This window comes from Pseudophryne corroboree, chromosome 1, assembly GCF_028390025.1.
Source record: "Pseudophryne corroboree isolate aPseCor3 chromosome 1, aPseCor3.hap2, whole genome shotgun sequence".
Lineage (NCBI taxonomy): Eukaryota > Metazoa > Chordata > Amphibia > Anura > Myobatrachidae > Pseudophryne > Pseudophryne corroboree.
This window is the reverse complement of record NC_086444.1, coordinates 907,071,913-907,091,299: the sequence shown is the minus strand read 5'-3', so window position 1 is coordinate 907,091,299 and position 19,387 is coordinate 907,071,913.

Here is a 19,387-nt window from a genome sequence, read left to right as displayed (position 1 = left end):
ACGGAGGAGTTCCATTTGGGTCGTCTACTTCACTTCCTGCAAACAGGAGTGGATTTGGGCCTAAAATTAGGGTCCATAAAGATCCAAATTTCGGCCTTGTCCATTTTCTTTCAAAAAGACTTGGCTTCTCTTCCTGAAGTACACACATTCGTGAAGGGGGTGCTGCATATTCAGCCTCCTTTTGTACCTCCGGTGGCGCCGTGGGATCTTAATGTGGTATTAAATTTCCTCAGGTCACCTTGGTTTAAGCCACTCAAAACAGTGGAGTTGAAATATCTCACTTGGAAAGTGGTCATGTTGTTGGCCTTGGCTTCGGCAAGGCGTGTTTCGGAATTGGCAGCTTTATCACATAAAAGCCCCTACCTGGTTTTTCACGTGGATAGGGCAGAGTTGAGGACGCGTCCTCAGTTTCTGCCAAAAGTGGTCTCATCTTTTCATATGAACCAACCTATTGTCGTGCCTGTGGCTACACCGGACTTGGAGGATTCTGAGTCCCTGGATGTGGTCAGGGCTTTGAAGATTTATGTGACCAGAACAGCTAGGATCAGGAAGACTGAAGCTCTGTTTGTTCTGTATGCAGCCAACAAAGTTGGCGCTCCTGCTTCAAAGCAGACTATTGCTCGCTGGATCTGTAACACGATTCAGCAGGCGCATTCTACGGCAGGATTGCCATTGCCTAAATCGGTTAGGGCCCATTCCACTAGGAAGGTGGGCTCTTCTTGGGCGGCTGCCCGAGGGGTCTCGGCACTACAACTATGCCGAGCTGCTACTTGGTCGGGGTCAAACACCTTTGCAAAGTTCTATAAATTTGATACCCTGGCTGAGGAGGACCTCCTGTTTGCTCAATCGGTGCTGCAGAGTCATCCGCACTCTCCCGCCCATTTGGGAGCTTTGGTATAATCCCCAGGGTCCTTACGGAGTCCCCAGCATCCTCTAGGACGTTAGAGAAAACAAATTTTACTTACCGGTAAATCTATTTCTCGTAGTCTGTAGAGGATGCTGGGCGCCCATCCCAAGTGCGGACTTCTTCTGCAAGACTTGTATATAGTTATTGCTTACATAAGGGTTATATTATAGTTTCATCGGTTTGAACCGAGACTATGTTGTTGTTCATGCTGTTAACTGGGTAGTTTATCACAGGTTATACGGTATGATTGGTGTGGCTGGTATGAATCTTGCCCTTGGATTAACTAAAATCCTTTCTTCGTACTGTCCGTCTCCTCTGGGCACAGTTTCCCTAACTGAGGTCTGGAGGAGGGGCATAGAGGGAGGAGCCAGTGCACACCCAGAATCCAAAGTCTTTCTTAAAGTTCCCTATCTCCTGCGGAGCCAGTCTATTCCCCATGGTCCTTACAGAGTCCCCAGCATCCTCTACGGACTACGAGAAATAGATTTACCGGTAAGTAAAATCTTATTATCGAGATGAGCCAGCATTTGAGAACTTGACAAAAGAACTTGAAACTGTTGATTCCTGGTATGCCAAATACTATCTTGATTGTGAAACAAGAGACTGTGTGATTGTTCTTACGCTCAGGTTGCCTAATAGGCAGGTGGGAAGGATCATACCAAGTTTTGTTGACGGCACTATCCCAGTGAAAGTAGCCGAGAGAGAGACTTGGGTCCACGATTCCCATTGCAGGAAAGTCGGTAGTCCGGAAGGAACTCGTAAATGCAGTGAGATCGCAAAAGTATCACCAGAGAGTCTGTTCCGTGAAGACTGAGAGGCGGCACTGTTGAACACTACCTGAGCGTACAGAAAGACCAGTCGTCGTAATTGATTTGCTATGGACAAGAGTTGTTTTGTTCTATTTCTCTTTTCTCTCTTTCTCACTGACAAACTTTTTTTCAGGACATTCTATTTTTGCAAGGTTTTTCATGAGGAGTCGAGTGTGGGACTGGAACTGGTTCTGGAGGAAGGAGTGATTTCCTTATAGGATCCCAGGATTAGCCGATCAGTTTGTTAAAGCCAGAGAAAATCAAAGGTCTAGTAGTTACGGAGTTCGGAGGTTATGTGATAGGCTATTGTCTGAGGAATACTGTATTTTATAGTTATTGTGACCCCATATTTGAAGATGAGAGCATCCAGAGATGTCAGTCTAGCAATAAAGGGACAGACATCCCTTGAGTGATTACCACTCACTAGTGGGTAAGGTCTTAAACCAAACAGAATGTTGGATGTGCTCACAGGTACCTCTAAAATTAAAAGATGCAGGATTAGTGCCATATTTTTTTTTAGAGTTAGCTGAGGTACTTGAATTACACGGAAGGGGGAGGGGACCGGTGGACAAATAATATAATATAACTAGACCCCCTAGCCTTAAGATCCACCAGTATCATAGATAAATCCTTGGTATGTTTAAATCTCACCAATTTCAGGAAATTTGGAGGTAATCAGGAACAATCAGACAATGGCTATTCACACATTGCAGATAAAGAGCTCATTAATATATGTGGAAGAAAGGTTTATGAGTGTCTCTCCCCGAACTCCTAAGGTTTATGTTATTTAGGAAGGACACTACTTATAACCCTTGCTCAATGATGAAACAGACCTAGCATACGTTCCAGAAATGGAAACAATGTTCAGAAAATGATAGGAATATATAAATCATGAAAATTTTATGTCACTTTCACGATTTGTTTGTGTTTTCTCCCTCTACCCAGCAAAACCTCAATCGAATCCGAACATCAGTGTACAAAGACGTAGGTACATGTATGTGTGAAATGTTGGTGCAAATCAGACATAGGCCAAAGCACTGTCCCAGCATACTCTATAGGTTGAATGTTGTCCCACACCCAACCAGTTGTCCCGTGACCGCTGAGTGCATATAGAGGATGTCTCTTCCTCCTCCCTGTCTTCCCCAAATATAGTCAAATGTCTGATTTGCGAAATGAATACATACGTGTCTCTAGGTCACCGATTATTGTTCGAAATATTTTTCTTACGTTAATAATTTATGGCAATTATTGTTTACTGCCAAAGGGTGGACTGTCGAAGGCAAAAAATTACATAGAGAGAACATACAGACTCCACACATAATGAGTCGCAAAGCTTGCAAATACGCGCAGCGAGCACAGCAATATATGGTAACATACGCATTTACACAGACATGCCACAAAGATAGATTCGACACATATTTCATACAGCACATAAATTGAACATATCAAGCGCCAGACATCATAAGGTTTTATATTACATAATGGAGTAAGGTCATGTATGTGTATTATTGGAACGAAGCAAGATGGACATGTCGTGCTTGGTATCAAAGCAACCAGATTAATGTGTATATCAATTTGATGCCTGTTATTGAGTTGTAGCTCATTGCAACAAGTAGATATGATTAAATGTATGAAAGCTAAAGTTACTCTTATTAGAACAATGGATTTCCTGGAAGACAGCATGCCTGACCAGTGGCTATCTCCTGTAATTACACCATCAAGGCTGGACGTTGCTTGCATATGAACTGACCAGTGACTCATCATGAATGAGAAAGTTCCCTCCCCTAGACTAGTAACAAGAGATGTGTGCACTCCCCCAAAATACATAGTATATAGGTGATCACACACAGCCGGCTGTCTTCTTTGTCCCAGATGATGGTGGAGATGCTGACTGTCCAGTGGCTGCATGATTTTACAGAGAGAGAGAGTGTGATATGGAGTGGAGACTTTATTTGAGCAAAATATGGTGATGTATTGCTGGCCATGTATGTATTTGAATTAGTTTGTATTAACTGCTTACTGTGTAAATTGTAACCATGTACCTATATATGTGTTGTAAAGGAACATGTAAAGCACTTTGAGATCTATTGGGAGAAAAGTGCTATATAAACAACATTATTAATATTATGTATTTCAATGGTTATATAGACCTAGAGTCACAAAGCCAACTTTGGGTTTTGAATATATTGGTTTAAAAAAAAAAAAATGTCATGATGTTATTTTTTCTACTTTTTATAAATTGTTAAACACAGACAAAAAATAATTTAACCACTTGCCTGGCATGGTCGCATCACTCTGCCCCTGGTGTGGAGGACTCACCTGACGTGATCAGTATATGAGGATGAGGCACAAATGAAATAAAGCAGTGTGACAGTCCCGGAATTCAGCAGTTCTACATAATGTAAGGGTTTTGTTACTCTAGTATAAATAAAGACCGACCCACTCATCATCTTCAAGTGGTTTAGAAGTTTATCACAAGGTTGAAATTGTAATTGCAGCAATTAATCTCCTGCATCATGCAAGTTGATGTTCACTGGCAAAGGGACTTTTAACTCTTTCACTGCCAGAGGACTAAAAGCTGGTGAATTTTCTCTGATCTACCTATGCTCAAAAACATTGTGTAGAATTTAATTAATGTTGTATTCAGCAGCCAAAGGCATTGGCTCAATGGATCACACATACCAGATGGTAACTAGGAAAATAAACTTAGGGTGGTACCCTATTTGCAGTGGTACTTTACCGCAGCTAATAGGATTGCCGGGGGCTATCCTATTAGCCCTGATGCCGGCATCTTTTTCCCCCAGTGCCAGCACTTTGAGGATTATGCTTCGGGTGCCGCCGGAGCCGAGATAACACATGGGATCGGGGACTTATCCCCGATCCCATGCGATTACGTGCGATCGTGGGTCCAATTTCAGTCAATCGAAATGGCCTCTAATTGGATACCGCAATTCTGATCATCGGTCATTAATCGCAATGTCCGCCCATTTTGATCGGCCAAAATTGCATCGGGGCGAAAAGGATACCGCCCTTAGTGTCAGGAAGATTGGGAGTAAATTAAGCATTAAAGTGATTTGAACACAAATAGCTGCAGGGAAATGTCTGACAAGTAATCCGCATATAGCAATCATGGCACTACTAATTATGACCTGAAAAAAAGACTGTATTATAAAGATAAACAATTTCTACCAGAAAAGGGGGCCCTGTGTCAAATGATGTCAACCGGGACACCGCAATCAGGGCCGGCGCTACCCGCTCAGCAAAGGGATGCAGTGCAGGTAGGCGCCAGGCTGGGAGAGGCGATGTCCCTGCACTGCATCCCTGTGCAGCGCCTGGGCCCCCTGCTGCTGCTGCTGTGCCTGTCACACCATTTGACAGGCAGCGGCGCCGGCAGCTTGAAGCCTCCCCTTACCTTCCTGCAGTGTCCTCCGTATCCTGTCCGAAAAGGGGGCGGGGCTACATGGCACCGAGGGGCGGAGCAACACGGGACCCGGCTGCAGCGCCTGAGGACAGAAACTGTGGCCAGCCAGATGGTATGTGGAGGGAAAGTGTTTGTGTGTGTATGTATGTGTGTATATGTGTGTGTGTGTGTGTGTGTGTGTGTGTGTGTGTGTGTGTCATAATTTATATAAATGGCACTTCTGAGGGCATTACAGTGGTTGAAGTGGGCCGGCACCAGTATGCAATGGTATGGCATACCGGCACTTCGCCACTGACCCGGAAGGTTTTTTTTTTTAAACTAATAGCAGTATGCACTATGCAGTGCAGACCATAGGTGTGTGCACCCCTCACTCACAAGCTTGCCACCGATTAATGTGCCCCCCCCGGAGGCGCCAGGTCAGGTCTCGTTCGTGTGCCGTGCAGTGTGGAGATGGAGGAGCGGGACACGGTGCCGCGGCTCCTGTGTGAGGCTGCTGCCACCGTCCACGGAGGGAGCGACGGCGGATGGGAACTATGGAGAGCAGTGATCACGGAGGGAATGACGGCTGCCGGGACCCAGGATCTACGGGGAGCAGGTGACATTCTTGTTTAACTTAGCGAGCACCTTTCACTACCATACTGCCCCCCATGCTCAGCACCACTGCTGCCATACTGCCCCCGGCCTGCTCCGCACCACTGCTCCCATACTGCCCCCCCTGCTCCGCACCACTGCTCCCATACTGCCCCCCCCCGCTCTGCACAACTGCTGCCATACTGCCCCCCCTGCTCCGCACCACTGCTCCCATACTGCCCCCCCCGCTCTGCACAACTGCTGCCATACTGCCCCCCTGCTCCCATCCTGCCCCGAACTACTGCTCCCATCCTGTGCTATAATGCTATACCTATACCGTGTGCTTTAATGTGAATTTCGGCTCATTCTGTGTGCTATAATGTGAATTTCAGCTCATTCTGTGTGCTATGTGTGATATAATATGAATTTTGGCTCATTCTGGGTGCTATAATGTGAATTTCGACTCATACCGTGTGGTATAATGTGAATTTCGGCTCATTCAGTGTGCTGTAATGTGAATTTCGGCTCATACAGTGTGCTATAATGTGAATTTCGGCTCATACCGTGTGCTATAATGTGAACTTCGGCTCATTCTGTGTGCTATAATGTGAATTTTAGCTCATTCTGTGTGCTATAATGTGAATTTCGGCTCATTCTGTGTGCTATAATGTGAAAGGGGCACCAGTACTAGATAGTATAAGGGGTCCTACTATTGTGGTACATAAGGGGTATATGGAGTGGTACATTACACTTATGGACACAACCCCTTTTGAGTGACGGTTCCCCCTTTTCCGGAGCGTGCAGAATTGCAACCTTCATTTTTCCATACTCCCACTTCAAAATTTCCACTTCGACCACTGGGGCATTATATGTAACCGGCGCTACTACAGGGGCTATTATGTATATAACCAGCGCTATTACAGGGGCTATTATGTGTATACAGTACGGATGGTATAATGATTAGCATTACTGCCTCACAGCACTAAGGTCGTGGGTTCGATTCCCACCATGGCCCTAACTGTGCGGAGTTTGTATATTCTCCCCGTACTTGTGTGTGTTTCCTCTGGGTACTCCAGTTTTCTCCCACAATCCAAAAAATAAGAATTTACTTACCGATAATTCTATTTCTCGTAGTCCGTAGTGGATGCTGGGAACTCCGTAAGGACCATGGGGAATAGCGGCTCCGCAGGAGACTGGGCACAAAAGTAAAAGCTTTAGGACTACGTGGTGTGCACTGGCTCCTCCCCCTATGACCCTCCTCCAAGCCTCAGTTAGGATACTGTGCCCGGACGAGCGTACACAATAAGGAAGGATTTTGAATCCCGGGTAAGACTCATACCAGCCACACCAATCACACCGTATAACCTGTGATCTGAACCCAGTTAACAGCATGATAACAGAGGAGCCTCTGAAAAGATGGCTCCCAACAATAATAACCCGATTTTTGTAACAATAACTATGTACAAGTATTGCAGACAATCCGCACTTAGGATGGGCGCCCAGCATCCACTACGGACTACGAGAAATAGAATTATCGGTAAGTAAATTCTTATTTTCTCTGACGTCCTAGTGGATGCTGGGAATTCCGTAAGGACCATGGGGATTATACCAAAGCTCCCAAACGGGCGGGAGAGTGCGGATGACTCTGCAGCACCGAATGAGAGAACTCAAGGTCCTCCTCAGCCAGGGTATGAAATTTGTAGAATTTAGCAAACGTGTTTGCCCCTGACCAAGTAGCTGCTCGGCAAAGTTGTAAAGCCGAGACCCCTCGGGCAGCCGCCCAAGATGAGCCCACCTTCCTTGTGGAATGGGCTTTTACAGATTTTGGCTGTGGCAGGCCTGCCACAGAATGTGCAAGCTGAATTGTACTACAAATCCAACGAGCAATAGTCTGCTTAGAAGCAGGAGCACCCAGCTTGTTGGGTGCATACAGGATAAACAGCGAGTCAGTCTTCCTGACTCCAGCCGTCCTGGAAACATATATTTTCAGGGCCCTGACTACGTCCAGCAACTTGGAGTCCTCCAAGTCCCTAGTAGCCGCAGGTACCACAATAGGCTGGTTCAAGTGAAACGCTGAAACCACCTTAGGGAGAAATTGAGGACGAGTCCTCAATTCTGCCCTGTCCGTATGAAAAATTAGGTAAGGGCTTTTATAGGATAAAGCCGCCAATTCTGAGACACGCCTGGCTGAAGCCAGGGCTAACAGCATAACCACTTTCCATGTGAGATATTTTAAGTCCACAGTGGTGAGTGGTTCAAACCAATGTGATTTTAGAAACCCCAAAACTACATTGAGATCCCAAGGTGCCACTGGAGGCACAAAAGGAGGCTGTATATGCAGTACCCCCTTGACAAACGTCTGAACTTCAGGAACTGAAGCCAGTTCTTTCTGGAAGAAAATCGACAGGGCCGAAATTTGAACCTTAATGGACCCTAATTTTAGGCTCATAGACAGTCCTGTTTGCAGGAAATGCAGGAAACAACCCAGTTGAAATTCCTCTGTAGGGGCCTTCCTGGCCTCGCACCACGCAACATATTTACGCCAAATACGGTGATAATGCTGTATGGTTACATCCTTCCTAGCTTTGATCAGGGTAGGGATGACTTCATCCGGAATGCCTTTTTCCTTCAGGATCCGGCGTTCAACCGCCATGCCGTCAAACGCAGCCGCGGTAAGTATTGAAACAGACAGGGTCCCTGCTGGAGCAGGTCCTTTCTTAGAGGTAGAGGCCACGGGTCCTCTGTGAGCATCTCTTGAAGTTCCGGGTACCAAGTCCGTCTTGGCCAATTCGGAGCCACGAGTATAGTCCTTACTCCTCTCCTTCTTATGATTCTCAATACCTTGGGTATGAGAGGCAGAGGAGGGAACACATACACTGACTGGTACACCCACTGTGTTACCAGAGCGTCCACAGCTATTGCCTGAGGGTCCCTTGACCTGGCGCAATACCGGTCTAGTTTTTTGTTGAGGCGGGACGCCATCATGTCCACCTTTGGTTTTTCCCAACGGTTCACAATCATGTGGAAGACTTCTGGGTGAAGTCCCCACTCTCCCGGGTGGAGGTCGTGTCTGCTGAGGAAGTCTGCTTCCCAGTTGTCCACTCCCGGAATGAACACTGCTGACAGTGCTATCACATGATTTTCCGCCCAGCGAAGAATCCTTGCAACTTCTGCCATTGCCCTCCTGCTTCTTGTGCCGCCCTGTCTGTTTACGTGGGCGACTGCCGTGATGTTGTCTGACTGGATCAGCACCGGCTGACTTTGAAGCAGAGGTCTTGCTAGGCTTAGAGCATTGTAGATGGCCCTTAGCTCCAGGATATTTATGTGAAGTGATGTCTCCAGGCTTGACCACAAGCCCTGGAAATTTCTTCCCTGTGTGACTGCTCCCCAGCCTCTCAGGCTGGCATCCGTGGTCATCAGGACCCAGTCCTGAATGCCGAATCTGCGGCCCTCTAAAAGATGAGCACTCTGCAACCACCACAGGAGAGACACCCTTGTCCTTGGTGACAAGATTATCCGCTGATGCATCTGAAGATGCGACCCGGACCATTTGTCTAGCAGATCCCACTGGAAGGTTCTTGCGTGGAATCTGCCGAATGGGATTGCTTCGTAAGAAGCCACCATCTTTCCCAGGACCCTTGTGCATTGATGCACTGAGACTTGGCCTGGTTTTAGGAGATTTCTGACTAGTTCGGATAACTCCCTGGCTTTCTCCTCCGGGAGAAACACCTTTTTCTGGACTGTGTCCAGGATCATCCCTAGGAATAGAAGTCGTGTCGTCGGGATCAGCTGCGATTTTGGAATATTGAGAATCCAACCGTGCTGGCGCAGCACTATCTGAGATAGTGCTACTCCGACTTCCAACTGTTCCCTGGATCTTGCCCTTATCAGGAGATCGTCCAAGTAAGGGATAACTAAAACTCCCTTCCTTCGAAGGAGTATCATCATTTCGGCCATTACCTTGGTAAAGACCCGGGGTGCCGTGGACAATCCAAACGGCAGCGTCTGAAACTGATAGTGACAGTTCTGTACCACAAACCTGAGGTACCCTTGGTGAGAAGGGTAAATTGGGACATGTAGGTAAGCATCTTTGATGTCCAGAGACACCATATAGTCCCCTTCTTCCAGGTTTGCAATCACTGCTCTGAGTGACTCCATCTTGAATTTGAACCTTTGTATGTAAGTGTTCAAGGATTTTAGGTTTAAAATCGGTCTCACCGAGCCGTCCGGCTTCGGTACCACAAATAGTGTGGAATAGTACCCCTTTCCCTGTTGCAGGAGGGGTACCTTGATTATCACCTGCTGGGAATACAGCTTGTGAATGGCATCCAATACTGCCTCCCTGTCTGAGGGAGACGTCGGTAAGGCAGACTTTAGGAAACGGCGAGGAGGAGACGTCTCGAATTCCAATTTGTACCCCTGAGATACCACCTGAAGGATCCAGGGGTCCACTTGCGAGTGAGCCCACTGAACTTCTTGAGACGGGCCCCCACCGTGCCTGAGTCCGCTTGTAAATCCCCAGCGTCATGCTGAGGACTTTGCGGAGGCGGGAGAGGGCTTTTGTTCCTGGGAACTGGCTGTTTGCTGCAGCCTTTTTCCTCTCCCTCTGCCACGGGGCATAAATGAGGCGCCTTTTGCCCGCTTGCCCTTATGGGGCCGAAAGGACTGCGCCTGATAATACGGCGTCTTCTTAGGTTGAGAAGCTACCTGGGGTAAAAATGTGGATTTTCCAGCAGTTGCCGTGGCTACCAGGTCTGAAAGACCTACCCCAAATAACTCCTCCCCCTTATAAGGCAATACTTCCATGTGCCTTTTAGAATCCGCATCACCTGACCACTGCCGCGTCCATAAACCTCTTCTTGCAGAAATGGACAGCGCGCTAACTCTAGATGCCAGACGGCAAATATCCCTCTGTGCATCACGCATATATAGAAATGCATCCTTCAAATGCTCTATAGTCAGTAATATACTGTCCCTATCTAGGGTATCAATATTTTCAGTCAGGGAATCCGACCACGCCAGGCCCGCACTGCACATCCAGGCTGAGGCGATTGCTGGTCGCAGTATAACAAGCGTGTGAGAGTATATAGATTTTTGGATATTCTCCAGCTTTCTATCGGCAGGTTCCTTTAGGGCGGCCGTATCAGGAGAGGGTAGTGCTACCTGTTTAGACAAGCGTGTGAGCGCTTTATCCAGCCTAGGGGGTGTTTCCCAACGTGCCCTATCCTCTGGCGGGAAAGGGTACGATGCCAATAACCTTTTAGGAATTATCAGTTTTTTATCGGGGGAAACCCACACCTCATCACACACTTCATTTAATTCCTCGGATACAGGAAAAACTACAGGCAGTTTTTTCTCACCAAACATAATACCCTTTTTAGTGGTACTTGTATTATCAGAGATATGCAATACATTTTTCATTGCTTCAATCATGTAACGTGTGGCCCTAGTGGAAGTCACGTTTGTCTCCTCATCATCGACACTGGAGTCAGTATCCGTGTCTGTCATTTGAGGTAACGGCCGTTTTAAGGCCCCTGATGGCGTTTGAGACCCCTGGACAGGCACAAGCTGATTAGCCGGCTGTCTCATGTCGTCAACTGTCTGTCGTAAAGAGCTGACACTGTCACGCAATTCCTTCCATAAGCTCATCCACTCAGGTGTCGACTCCCCAGGGGGTGACAACTGTATAATAGGCAATTGCTCCGCCTCCATCTCATTTTCCTCCTCAAACATGTCGACACAATCGTACCGACACACCGCACACACACAGGGAATGCTCTGATAGAGGACAGGACCCCACTAGCCCTTTGGGGAGACAGAGGGAGAGTATGCCAGCACACACCAGAGCGCTATATATATATATATATATATATATATATATATACAGGAATGCCACTATAAAATGTGCTTTTCCCTTATAGCTGCTGTTTGTATTAAACTTGCGCCAAATTAGTGCCCCCCTCTCTTTTTTACCCTTTTCTGTAGTGCAGGACTGCAGGGGAGAGTCAGGGAGACGTCCTTCCAGCGGAGCTGTGATGGAAAATGGCGCCCGTGTGCTGAGGAGATAGGCTCCGCCCCCTTCTCGGCGGCCTTTTCACCCGCTTTTTTGGTGAGTTCTGGCAGGGGTTAAAATACATCCATATAGCCCTGGGGGTTATATGTGGTGTATTTATGCCAGCCAAGGTGTTTTACATTGCTGCTCAGGGCGCCCCCCCCTAGCGCCCTGCACCCTCAGTGACCGGAGAGTGAAGTGTGCCTGAGTAACAATGGCGCACAGCTGCAGTGCTGTGCGCTACCTTGTTGAAGACGGATGTCTTCTGCCGCCGATTTTTCCGGACCTCTTCTTGCTTCTGGCTCTGTAAGGGGGCCGGCGGCGCGGCTCTGGGACCGAGCTCCGAGGCTGGGCCTGTGTTCGGTCCCTCTGGAGCTAATGGTGTCCAGTAGCCTAAGAAGCCCAATCCACTCTGCACTCAGGTGAGTTCGCTTCTTCTCCCCTTAGTCCCTCGATGCAGTGAGCCTGTTGCCAGCAGGTCTCACTGAAAATAAAAACCTAAAACTAAACTTTTCACTAAGAAGCTCAGGAGAGCCCCTAGTGTGCACCCTTCTCGGCCGGGCACAAAAATCTAACTGAGGCTTGGAGGAGGGTCATAGGGGGAGGAGCCAGTGCACACCAGGTAGTCCTAAAGCTTTTACTTTTGTGCCCAGTCTCCTGCGGAGCCGCTATTCCCCATGGTCCCTACGGAGTTCCCAGCATCCACTAGGACGTCAGAGAAATATATACTGGTAGGTTAATTGGCTCCCAACAAAATGAACCCTAGCGTGAATGTGTCTGTGTGTACATGTGATAGGGAATATGGATTGTAAGCTCCACTGGGGCAGGGACTGATGTGAATGGGCAAATATTCTCTGTAAAGCGCAGCGGAATATGTGTGCGCTATATAAATAATTGGTAATAATAATAAGAATTTACTCACCGGTAATTCTATTTCTCGTAGTCCGTAGTGGATGCTGGGAACTCCGTAAGGACCATGGGTAATAGACGGGCTCCGCAGGAGACTGGGCACTCTTTAAAGAAAGATTAGGTACTACATCGGGTGTGCACTGGCTCCTCCCTCTATGCCCCTCCTCCAGACCTCAGTTAGGGAAACTGTGCCCGGAAGAGCTGACATTACTAGGAAAGGATTTGGAATCCAGGGTAAGACTCATACCAGCCACACCAATCACACCATACAACTCGTGATAACTATACCCAGTTAACAGTATGAACAACAGCTGAGCCTCATTAAACAGATGGCTCAGAACAATAACCCTATAGTTAAGCAATAACTATATACAAGTATTGCAGAAGTCCGCACTTGGGACGGGCTCCATGCATCCACTACGGACTACGAGAAATAGAATTACCGGTGAGTAAATTCTTATTTTCTCTGACGTCCTAGTGGATGCTGGGTACTCCGTAAGGACCATGGGGATTATACCAAATCTCCTAAACGGGCGGGAGAGTGCGGATGACTCTGCAGCACCGAATGAGCAAACTCAAGGTCCTCCTCAGCCAGGGTATAAAACTTGTAGAATTTTGCAAACGTGTTTGATCCCGACCAGGTAGCAGCTCGGCAAAGTTGTAAAGCCGAGACCCCTCGGGCAGCCGCCCAAGAAGAGCCCACCTTCCTCGTGGAATGGGCTTAGACTGATTTAGGATGTGGCAGTCCAGCCGCAGAATGTGCAAGTTGAATCGTGCAACAGATCCAGCGAGCAATAGTCTGCTTAGAAGCAGGAGCACCCAGCTTGTTGGGTGCATGCAGGATAAACAGCAAGTCAGTTTTTCTGACTCTAGTCGTCCTGGAAACATAGATTTTCAGGGCCCGGACTACGTCCAGCGACTTGGAAGCCTCCAAATCCCGAGTAGCCACAGGCACCACAATAGGTTGGTTCAAATGAAACGCTGATACCACCTTAGGGAGAAATTGGGGACGAGTCATCAATTCAGCCCTGTCCATATGGAAGATCAGATAGGGGCTTTTACATGACAAAGCCGCCAATTCTGACACACGCCTAGCCGACGCCAAGGCCAAAAGCATGACCACTTTCCACGTGAGATATTTCAACTCCACGGTCTGAAGTGGCTCAAACCAATGAGATTTTAGGAAATCCAACACAACGTTGAGATCCCAAGGTGCCATTGGAGGCACAAAAGGGGGCTGAATATGCAGCACTCCCTTAACAAACGTCTGAACTTCAGGCAGTGAAGCCAATTCTTTTTGAAAGAAAATAGACAGGGCCGAAATCTGGACTTTTATGGATCCCAATTTTAGGCCCATAGTCACTCCTGACTGTAGGAAGTGCAGAAATCGACCCAGCTGAAATTCCTCTGTTGGGGCCTTCATAGCCTCACACCAAGCAACATATTTTCGCCATATGCGGTGATAATGTTCTGCTGTCACATCCTTCCTAGCTTTTATCAGCGTAGGAATGACTTCAACCGGAATGCCCTTTTCCATCAGGATCCGGCGTTCAACCGCCATGCCGTCAAACGCAGCCGCGGTAAGTCTTGGAACAGACAGGGCCCCTGCTGTAGCAGGTCCTGTCGGAGCGGCAGAGGCCAAGGGTCCTCTGAGATCATTTCTTGTAGTTCCGGGTACCAAGTTCTTCTTGGCCAATCCGGAACGATGAGTATAGTTCTTACTCCCCTCTTTCTTATTATACTCAGTACCTTGGGTATGAGAGGAAGAGGAGGAAACACATAAACCGACTGGTACACCCCACAGTGTCACTAGAGCGTCCACAGCTATCGCCTGAGGGTCCCTTGACCTGGCACAATATCTTTTTAGCTTTTTGTTGAGGCGGGACGCCATCATGTCCACCTGTGGCCTTTCCCAACGATTTACAATCGGCTGGAAGACTTCTGGATGAAGTCCCCACTCTCCCGGGTGGAGGTCGTGCCTGCTGAGGAAGTCTGCTTCCCAGTTGTCCACTCCCGGAATGAACACTGCTGACAGTGCTATAACGTGATTTTCCGCCCATCGGAGAATCCTTGTGGCTTCTGCCATCGCCATCCTGCTTCTTGTGCCGCCCTGTCGGTTTACATGGGCGACCGCCGTGATGTTGTCTGACTGAATCAGCACCGGCTGGTTTTGAAGCAGGGGTTTTGCTTGACTTAGGGCATTGTAAATGGCCCTTAGTTCCAGAATATTTATGTGTAGGGAAGTCTCCTGACTCGACCATTGTCCTTGGAAGTTTCTTCCCTGAGTGACTGCCCCCCAACCTCAGAGGCTTGCATCCGTGGTGCCCAGGACCCAGTCCTGTATGCTGAATCTGCGGCCCTCGAGAAGATGAGCACTCTGCAGCCACCACAGCAGAGACACCCTGGCCCTCGGGGACAGGGTGATCAGCCGATGCATCTGAAGATGCGATCCGGACCACTTGTCTAACAGATCCCACTGAAAGATCCTTGCATGGAACCTGCCGAAGGGAATTGCTTCGTAAGAAGCTACCATCTTTCCCAGGACTCGCGTGCAGTGATGCACCGACACCTGTTTTGGTTTTAGGAGGTCTCTGACCAGAGATGACAACTCCTTGGCCTTCTCCTCCGGGAGAAACACCTTCTTCTGTTCTGTGTCCAGAATCATACCCAAGAACAGCAGACGCGTCGTAGGAACCAGCTGCGACTTTGGGATATTCAGAATCCAGCCGTGCTGTTGCAGCACTTCCTGAGATAGTGCTACTCCGACCAACAACTGCTCCATGGACCTCGCCTTTATAAAGAGATCGTCCAAGTACGGGATAATTATAACTCCCTTCTTTCGAAGGAGTATCATCATTTCGGCCATTACCTTGGTAAATACCCTCGGTGCCGTGGACAGACCAAACGGCAACATCTGGAATTGGTAATGGCAGTCCTGTACCACAAATCGGAGGTACTCCTGGTGAGGTGGGTAAATGGGGACATGTAGGTAAGCATCCTTGATGTCCAGTGATACCATATAATCCCCCTCTTCCAGGCTTGCAACAACCGCCCTGAGCGATTCCATTTTGAACTTGAACTTCCTTATATAAGTGTTCAAGGATTTCAAATTTAGAATGGGTCTCACCGAACCGTCTGGTTTCGGTACCACAAACATTGTGGAATAGTAACCCCGTCCCTGTTGAAGGAGGGGAACTTTTATTATCACCTGCTGGAGGTACAGCTTGTGAATTGCCGCCAGTACTACCTCCCTGTCTTTGGGAGTAGCTGGCAAGGCTGATTTGAGGTAACGGCGAGGGGGAGACGTCTCGAACTCCAGCTTGTATCCCTGAGATACCACTTGTAGAACCCAGAGATCCACCTGTGAGCGAACCCACTGGTCGCTGAAGTTCCGGAGACGGGCCCCCACCGCACCTGGCTCCACCCATGGAGCCCCAGCGTCATGCGGTGGACTTAGTGGAAGCAGGGGAGGATTTTTGTTCCTGGGAACTGGCTGTCTGGTGCAGCTTTTTCCCTCTACCCCTGCCTCTGGGCAGAAAGGACGCGCCTCTAACCCGCTTGCCTTTCTGAGGCCGAAAGGACTGTACTTGATAATACGGTGCTTTCTTAGGCTGTGAGGGAACCTGAGGTAAAAAAGTTGACTTCCCAGCTGTTGCTGTGGATACGAGGTCCGAGAGACCGTCCCCAAACAATTCCTCACCCTTATAAGGCAAAATTTCCATGTGCCTTTTAGAATCAGCATCACCTGTCCACTGCCGAGTCCATAATACTCTCCTGGCAGAAATGGACATTGCATTAATTCTAGATGCCAGCCGGCAAATGTCCCTCTGTGCATCCCTCATATATAAAACTACGTCTTTAATATGCTCTATGGTTAGCAAAATAGTGTCCCTGTCAAGGGAATCAATGTTATCAGACAGGGAATCAGACCACGCTGCTGCAGCACTACACATCCATGCTGAAGCAATAGCAGGTTTCAGTATAGTACCTGAGTGTGTATACACAGACTTCAGGATAGCCTCCTGCTTTCTATCTGCAGGCTCCTTTAAGGCGGCCGTATCCTGAGAAGGCAGTGCCACCTTTTTTGATAAGCGTGTGAGCGCCTTGTCCACCTTAGGGGATGTCTCCCAGCGTAACCTATCAGTTGGCGGGAAAGGGTACGCCATTAGTAACCGCTTAGAAATCACTAGTTTCTTATCTGGGGAACCCCACGCTTCTTCACACAATTCATTTAACTCATCAGATGGGGGAAAAGTCACTGGCTGCTTTTTCTCCCCAAACATAATACCCTTTTTTGTGGTAACCGGGTTAATGTCAGAAATGTGCAACACATTTTTCATTGCCGTAATCATGCATCGGATGGCCCTAGTGGATTGTACATTTGTCTCATCCTCGTCGACACTGGAGTCAGACTCCGTGTCGACATCTGTGTCTGCCATCTGAGGTAGCGGGCGTTTTTGAGCCCCTGATGGCCTCTAAGATGCCTGGGCAGGCGCGGGCTGAGATGCCGGCTGTCCCAAAGCTGCGTCATCGAACCTTTTATGCAAGGAGTTGACACTGTCGGTTAATACCTTCCACATATCCATCCACTCTGGTGTCGGCCCCGCAGGGGGCGACATCACACTTATCGGCACCTGCTCCGCCTCCACGTAAGCGTCCTCATCAAACATGTCGACACAGCCGTACCGACACACCGCACACACACACACACACACACACACACACACACAGGGAATGCTCTGACTGAGGACAGGACCCCACAAAGTCCTTTGGGGAGACAGAGAGAGAGTATGCCAGCACACACCAGAGCGCTATATAACAGAGGGATTTACACTATACACAAAGTGAATTTTCCCCCAATAGCTGCTTATATCACAATTTGCGCCTAAATTTATGTGCCCCCCCTCTCTTTTTTACCCTTTCTGTAGTGTATACTGCAGGGGAGAGCCTGGGGAGCGTCCTTCCAGCGGAGCTGTGAAGAGAAAATGGCGCTGGCTGTGCTGAGGAAGATAGCCCCGCCCCTTCAGCGGCGGGCTTCTCCCTCTTTTTTAATGATAATTATGGCGGGGGATTAGGCACATATACAGTTTAGAACTGTATTATGTGCATTTTGCCACTTAAGGTATACTAATTGCAGCCCAGGGCGCCCCCCCCCCCCCCCCAGCACCCTGCACCCACCAGTGACCGGAGCGTGTGGTGTGCTGTGGGAGCAATGGTGCACAGCTGCAGTGCTGTGCGCTACCTTATTGAAGACCGGAGTCTTCAGCCGCCGATTTTCTCCGGAACCTTCCGTCTTCTGGCTCTGCAAGGGGGACGGCGGCGCGGCTCCGGGAACGGACTATCGAGGTCGGGCCCTGTGTTCGATCCCTCTGGAGCTAATGGTGTCCAGTAGCCTTAGAAGCACAAGCTAGCTGCAAGCAGGTAGGTTTGCTTCTCTCCCCTAAGTCCCACGTAGCAGTGAGTCTGTTGCCAGCAGATCTCACTGAAAATAAAAAACCTAACAAATACTTTCTTTATAGTGAACTCAGGAGAGCCCACTAAGTGCATCCAGCTCTGGCCGGGCACATATTCTAACTGAGGTCTGGAGGAGGGGCATAGAGGGAGGAGCCAGTGCACACCAGATGTAGTACCTAATCTTTCTTTAAAGAGTGCCCAGTCTCCTGCGGAGCCCGTCTATTCCCCATGGTCCTTACGGAGTACCCAGCATCCACTAGGACGTCAGAGAAAATAATAATATAAGCAGTGCTACTACAGGGGCTATTATGTGTATAAGCGGCGCTACTATAGGGGCTATTGTGTGTGTAAGCGGCACTGCTACAGGGGCTATTATGTGTATAAGCAGCGCTACTACAGGGGGTATTATGTATATAACCGGCGCCACTACTGGGGACATTGGGGGTCATTCTGACTCAATCGCAGCGTGCTTTCGTTCGCACAGCTGTGGCCGGGTCACTACTGCGCACACACGGGGACCGTAATGCGCACGTGCGTTGTAGTCCGTCGCCAGGTAACAACGAAGGGAAAGAAGAAAGTGATTGAAGCGGCGATCGCTTGAAGATTGACTGGTGGTGGGCGTTCCTGGTTGGCAACACAGCGTCTGGAGCAGTTTTCAGGGAGTGGTAAGAAAATCGCAGACGTGTTTGAAGAAATGCAGGCGTGTCCAGGGCGGGTGTTTGACGTCAGAGCCAGGACCGAACAGGCTGAAAACGTCGCAGCTGGTAAGTAAGTCTAGCCTTACTTACAAACTGCACAAATTTATTCCCCATAGCAGGGCTGCACAAGCGAACACAGCCTTGCTATGGGAAACCCCACCCCCCAATAGGCGAAGTATAGTTGATCGCACGGGCTGCAAAAAGCAGCTTCGTGCGATCAACTCGGAATGAGGGCCATTATGTGTATAAACAGCACTACTATGCCCGGAGTAATGTGAATAAGATTGTGCTTCTGTGTGGTGTAATTTGAAATGGGGTTACTATTGTGTGGCCATGTACCTTCCTTGTGAGACCACACCCCTTTTTGCCGCTCACTGTCCCTTTGTAAAATATGGGAGGGCGCAAATTTATAGTTTGCAGGGGGGCGCCGAAAACCCTAGCACCGGCCCTGACCGCAATGGAGCATATAATTAACTAAGGCACTACTATGGGGCATGAGATGAATAAGGAACCTACAACGGAGCATAAAATAAACAGCTGCTGAGAGAATTATCTATTTAGAATTGG